Source organism: Euprymna scolopes, chromosome 19, assembly GCF_053919585.1.
Source record: "Euprymna scolopes isolate OS-2025 chromosome 19, ASM5391958v1, whole genome shotgun sequence".
NCBI lineage: Eukaryota > Metazoa > Mollusca > Cephalopoda > Sepiida > Sepiolidae > Euprymna > Euprymna scolopes.
In genome coordinates, this window is record NC_136500.1 from 120,409,687 (window position 1) to 120,416,969 (window position 7,283).

Below are 7,283 nucleotides of genomic sequence, written 5' to 3' on the forward strand. Positions count from 1 at the left end.
ATGTCTTGTATCCATGCATTTTGAAATCCCTGTATGTAATTGCTCGCTTTAAGTGCAAAATTTAAGAACTTTGTTGTCGTTAATAATGGTTCAATCCTTTTAAAAATAGTTTTGATTTTTTTAATAAATATATTTATGAATTGAAAATAAGGCTAAAAACTTATTTTCGTCAGAGAACTATCGCAAGGCGTCAAGTCAGTTGAAAATTTACAAACATACTTTTCGCGCTGTTTTTCGGCAAAGTTATCAGTAAATCTATCAAAATTACCTCAATCAACAACTTCCCTCTCTATGGGGAGGATTGCCAAGTCTGTAAGCCTTGTCCGGCTCATTTTTGATCGAAAGTAGTTTTTTATGAGCTTTAGTTTCGAGAAAGAGCGCTCACAGTTGGCAATGCTAATAGCTCGGGTAAGAAAAATGCACAGCAAGATCACAATATTCGAGGCGTAATCCCCAAGGTAGTATCTCTGTATGAAGTTCAAAAGTTCAAGAGATCCATTGGTTTTATCTTTTCCTGAAGATTTTACACATACTGTAATCTCTTCCTTTCGGCAAAGAATTTATCTTTGTCTATATCTTCGTCAACTTCACGAAGCTGACAATCATAATTATCATCAAGCAGATTTGACAGTGTAAGAAAACGTATTTACTTGCAAGATTGTGAATTTGTTGAACTCTGTAAGATATTTCTTCAGTCAACCTGTTTATGAAAGACAGCATTTCTCGTCTCAACTCAGTATGAAACCCCATTACTGCATCAGTTCACCACGCATTCGTTTCTTTTTGCGAATACAATGCTCCATGCTTATCCCCATTTCAGAGCAGAGTTTTCTGACTCATCTATTGCAGTATATACCATCTTTCCTTTATTCTGAAGAAGGCAATCTCTCAAGGCCGTCAGCCTTACAGAACTTTGTTGCAGGTTCAGCCCCTTTTCTTTAAAATACTTCAGGGCATCATTAATTTCTGTGAGAATAGTTTTCCAAAGGCTTAGAAATAAAAGAAACGGAAACGACAATACCGAGTTGAGAATTAAAGATGCATCTGATCTTGTGGTTGCATTTTCTCCTTCTTCTGTGAGGTGTTCCAGGACAGTGATGACTTCCAATAATTGTTTTACCACAACATTTACAGCATCTGCTCGACCACTCCATCTAGTTTCCACAGTCCGCTTGATACTTAGACCGGTCGACTGAATCAAGACGTCCAAGCAATGTTTAAATGCAGAAATGAACGAGAATAACCAGTCCAATATGTAAAAAAAAAAGGAAACAGAGTAAACCGCTACAGAAACGGCATGTACACAAGCCAGATTTAATGAATGGTTAGTGCATGGCACAAATAGTGCTTTTGGGTTGATTTCGGAGATTCGTTTCTGTATACTCGATCGGTGGCCTGATTGTAAAATTAAACTTGTCCGGGGATAAAAGCAATAACATCAAAACTACTAATAAATTCTTGAAACCTTCGGGTGATTTGTTTCCACTGAAAGACATGGACATTTTGCTAGCATTAAAATGTAAGTGTATTTCTAAAAATCTATTCTAAATACATCTAAACTGTTTTATAGATTAAAGAGAGAATTACTATTTTTATAACTTTTTATTATTTTTTTCGTATTTAAACTTGCCATATATAAGAACTTACAAGTAGTAGTAGTAGTAGTAGTAGTATATTGAGTCTGTCGGTTAGGTTAATCTTTTTAAATAAAACAAGATTTTATTTTCAGGCGATTACGCGTTAATACCTTAAAAACTTGGCGGAAAGATAAACAAACAAAACAATTATTGTAGTATTTAGGGTGGAGATCTGCTTCAATATTAATTGGACGTAAAATGATTTTTCATTTCTGAGATATTGTAGCATTTTAGAATACTAACCAAAAATTATTATTTTCCTCATGGAAATAAATTTTGTAAGCTTGGGGGGGGGTAACCTTGCTAGTCAGACTTCGGGTTAGTGAATATTTCTACAATGTTAGAGTAGTCTGGAAACGATGATTAGTCATCATTTTAGGTTAAATTAATGTACGAAAGTTTAAATTTAAAAATAATTGTTTGTGCTTTGTTCCAGCAAGATTTTCAATGTGCCCATGTGCAATCGGATAAAACAAAACGAAAGTCGAATAAAACAAAAGGAAAATATCATTTTTAGCCAAGGGTGTTAGTCTAAAATTCTCCCAATATTAGTAAAAATTATTTCTATAATAATTATCTGTATTTTGTTTTTTGTTTCGTTTATTTTTTTTTTTGTTTTTTGTTTTTTTTTGCATTAAAACAAATCAATCTACAACAACAAACAACAACGCTTTCTTGGCCTTCGGGACAAGATCAAAGTGTAGTATCTGTTCTTCAGATGCTGCACTTCTATTTCTTGTTCTCTTTCGGTGGAGGAGAAATCCTTCACGACTGAGACAATTTTTATTTTTGTACCTTTTCTCCACGTTAAAAAACGACCCTGGTGTCTAACTCTGTCCCGTGGGGAGGCATAGTAAATAGGTACAACATATCAATAACATTGTCAGTAGTAATAACCGGGCAAATATTTATGATTAGGGTAAACACATGAACATTCTTTCGTAGAGTGAATGTATAGAATAGTTAAGAATACATTCACATCCGTTATTAAGTTAAGAATTGTTTTCTATATAGTAACTATGTTATTTAGAAACTCATATTCAAAATGGAGAGGGGACTTTGTCAACTATTCTGTTCCTATACCGTTTTATCTTGCATAAGAATCGTTAATTATTTTCAATTGTTAATGAAATATTCAAATAGCATTTTGCGAACGAATAATAAATGCAAATCGGGCTTGTTTTAAAAGAGAAATGCATCTTTAATTGTTTCATTAGTTTCCATCAATTAAAAGGAAAACATTCGATAAAAATATTTAGAACCCCCGTATATTTAATATATGTCCCTCCCACACACACACTAAGTGCATTTTTCGTTTGCGAAAATATATGTAGACATGAGAAGGTTTTAGAGTAATTCGAAAAAAAAAAGACAAAAACCAATCACTAATTACAAATTTTTAAATTTAAAACGAATCAGAATCGGGAATAGTATCGGATCGGGAATTTAGGACAGAATTGGTAATTGAATCGGAATCGGGAAAAAGTTCGGAATCGTCCCATCACTAGTATATATATATATATATATATATATATATATATATATATATATATATATATATATATATATATATATATATATATACAAAAAAGGACACCGGACAAAACCCACCAGCTAATTAAAGCAAAAGCAGATAAAATCCCAAATGAATAATAAAAAAAAAAAAATTAAAAATCACTTTTTATAATTTTATTTTAATTTAAATTTAGGAAAATTAGACACAGGAGAATTAACTTTGGCAAGGTATGAAAATTAAGCATATACGGAATAAATGTCAATTGAAAAGTCATTCTGAAAGACGATATAGTTTCAATTAGGATTCAAGTACCTCTCCCAGAAATATACATATTTTTAAATATTTACTCTTGTTTGAAAGCAAGTAAGTCGATTTTTTCTAAGTTAGCTACACGTTCTAAGGATATTTTTCTTGTATTGCCTTTTACAATTAATATATTAATAAAAAAGTTACAAATGAAAATTCTATTATCAGAATTAATTCATTATAATACATTTCGGTTTAATTACAATTACGTCAGTGATTATGAAATTTTGTTAATAGTTTGACAAAAATCAATTACTCTGTGATTGTTCGAAAGTTGACAGAAATTCGGCAGTATTTAAACTACCAAATAGAAAACCACTTGAATAGTATTTTAGGTGTAGCGCTTGATTCCCATTTAAAATTATATCCCTTGATATAACGATCATAAAATCTGTTTATAGTCGATTTTTATTCCGTACTTGCTTAATGTTTCTACAATTCCAAAATTACGTAGTTTTCTGTTGCTAATTTTCCGTTGTATCATTTAATTATCAATGATGTTTGAAAGTATTATTTTGATAAAAATGTTTTGTTTAATTTTCCAACATTTTTTGGAACATGTAAATCGACTGCTTCTTTGAAAGGTTACCTAGAGAATTTATGCAATTTTTTAAAAACTTTGTTTTACAAATAAAATAAATTTACATCGTATTTTGATGGTATCATCACTTTAGATTTAGTAATAATTTAAAACTCATAAATATTTATCATTAGTAACCATAATAAAAAATTAAATTTAAAATTTAAAACAATAGGTTTTAGAATCGTTAATTTGGGACACATATTTCTGATTCCGATACCTCCAAATGTTCCGATTTTTTATAACCTTTTCGGTAAAATTTCAATTTTTTAAACTTTTATTTATTGTTTCTATTTTCTATTTTACCCTCTCAAAATGCCGCGCCTGACATGTGCCGCTCGTAAAATAGGGACACGTTTTTCCAATCCCAATACCACCAAAATTCCGATATTTTACAAACTTTTTGATTTAAAATTTAAGATACTTTGTTAGTTTTTATTTATTTTTATTTATTGTTTTCTATTTTCTTTTTTACCCCCTCATAATGCCGTCTCCTGACATGGGCCGCTCGTAAAATAGAGACACATTTTTCTGATTCGAATACCTCGAAAAGTTCCGATTTTTAAAAAAACTGTTCGGTATAAAATTTAAAACATTTGGTTAGAGTTTATTTATTTTATTTATTTTTTTCTATTTTCTTTTTGTATCCCTACAAAATTCCGCTTCCTACTATGTGCCGCTCGTAAAATAGGGACACATTTTTCCGATTCCAATACCTCCAAAAGTTCCGATTTTTTTACAACCTTTTCGGTATATAATTTCAAATTTTTTGTTAGATTTTATTTATTTTTTATTTTTATTATTTTTTTAGCCTCTTAAAATGCCGCCTCCCTGACATGTGCCTATCTTTAAATAGGGACACATTTCTCCGATTCCAATACCTTCAACAGCTCCGATTTTTTATTAGCTTTTATTTATTTGTTCTATTTTCTATTTTTAACCTCTCAAAATGCCTCCCATGACGTGTGCCGTTCATTAAATAGGGACACATTATTCTGCTTCCAATATTTCTAAAAGTCCCGATGTTTCGGCATCAAATTTCAGATTTTTATCAGCTTTCATTTATTTTTATTTATTTATTTATTTTTACCCTCTCAAAATGCCGCCCCCTGACACGTGCCGCCCGGGGCGGACCGTACCCCCCCCGCCCCGCCCTTGCTACACCACTGTGTACATACATGATGATTGCAACGTCTTGTCAGACGAGTGCCACTCCCTCAGACATTTAAAAACCATGAGCCCAAATGCCTGAGGGAGTATCTATACAAAGATGATGTTACAGAGTCTTAGCTTTGTACGACAGCTAAGTCTCTCTCTCTCTCGGTTCAAAATGTTGAGATCCAGCAACAAGCAAGAGCAAGATAGCCAGCAACAAATTAAACTGCAGACCAGCTTAATGCGTATACTGGTCTCCCGCTTTATGGTTTTTTTTAAATCAGAGATTTGCTTCTCCTAGAAAGGTTGCCTTCACCACGGCTTACGGGAGCCCTCTCCACCCCAATACACAGACACACACACACAAATATACACGGTGCTAGTTGGCCGTTGACCTAGAAAAAGAGTTCATTCGCCCTTTGGAAGGTCTTGTCTTTAATCCTCCATACATACATGCATATATACATACTTACATACATACATATGAATACATACAATTACACATATACATACATATATATACACACACAACCAACACACCCACATACACTGCTGATCCAAAATTTAAGACCACTTAAAAATCTTTAAAAAGAATCCTTTTTTAAGGTTCGATTTTAAACTCTTCCGAGTTAAGGTTACTAATACTAATACTATGTTCTAAATGGTTATGGAGACAAAAAGATAGATTCCAAAAATGTTATTTAAAAATTTGCATTTTTATTAAATTAGGCTTTTTACACATGATCAAAATTATGAGACCAAGGGTATAAATTGTTAGATTTTATGGTAATTCTAATGTTTTTAGTTCAGTTAGACATTAGTAATCACTGTGTAAAGGAGTTACCATGCCTAAAGCAAGAAAACTAACCGAAGTTAAGCGCTCTCGAATTCTAAGATTCCATAAGCACGGTTTGTCACAGCGAACGATAGCAGCTAAAGTAAATCGCTGTAAAACTGTTTTTTGAAACTTTATAAAAGAACACTGAGAATTATTCAAAAGCAAAATCATTTGGTAGCCCCCCCCCCCGCCAATTTCTCCTGAAGAATCAGATGGGTTGTTATGAATGACAAATGACTTTCTTTTAGTCAAATTAAGGTGGTTACAGATGCTGATTGCAGTCCACTAACCCTCAGACGACACTTACAACAAAAAGGCATGGTAAATAAAAAGCATAAACAAATTCCTCGATTGCTCTCACGTCACAGTGTGGACCGCTTATGATTTGGTCGCGAATACGAAACCTGGGACGTTGAGAAGTGGAAGCACGCCCTGTTTTCTGATGAGAAAACATTCAATTTAGATGGCCCTGATGGCTTCCAGCGATATAGGCATGACAAAAACATGCCCCTTGAATTTTCGCCCACACTTCATAGTTGTGGAGGGTCCGTAATGGTATGGGGTACATTTTCTTACAGAGAAGTGGAAGCAAGTCCTATTTTCTGATGAGAAAACATTCAATTTAGAGTGTCCTGGTTGCTTCCAGCGATATTGGCATCACAAAAACATGCCCCTTGAAATTTTGTCCACACGTCATAGTGGTGGAGGGTCCGTAATGGTATGGGATACATTTTCTTACAGAGGGACGATTGAGCTCCAGGTGGTGCAAGGTCGTCATACAGCAGCTGGTTATATTAGCACGCTACAAAAAGTATCTTTGATGATGGAGGGTCATCGTTTCTGTGAGGATAAATGGTTATTCCAACAGGATAATGCTGCAATCCACACTGCAAGACGAACCCTGAGCTTTCCACAAGAAAATGGAGTCGATCTCTTGGAATATCCTGTATTCTCACTGGACTTGAACCCAATTGAAAATGTTTGGGAATTGATGACGGGAGATGTTTATCAAAATGGCAAACAATATTCAACAAAATATAAACTTTCTGAAGCCATCTTTAGAAACTGGAACAGAATCGTCCGCACCTTAATGTGATTGTTGAATGTTTTCATACACTTTTTTTAAATAGAATTTTTGTCTCTGGTCTTATAATTTTGATCATGCGTAAAAAGCCTAATTTAATAAAAATGTAAATTTTAAAAATAAATCTTTGGAATGTAGCTTTTTTGTTTCCATAACATTTTAGATTG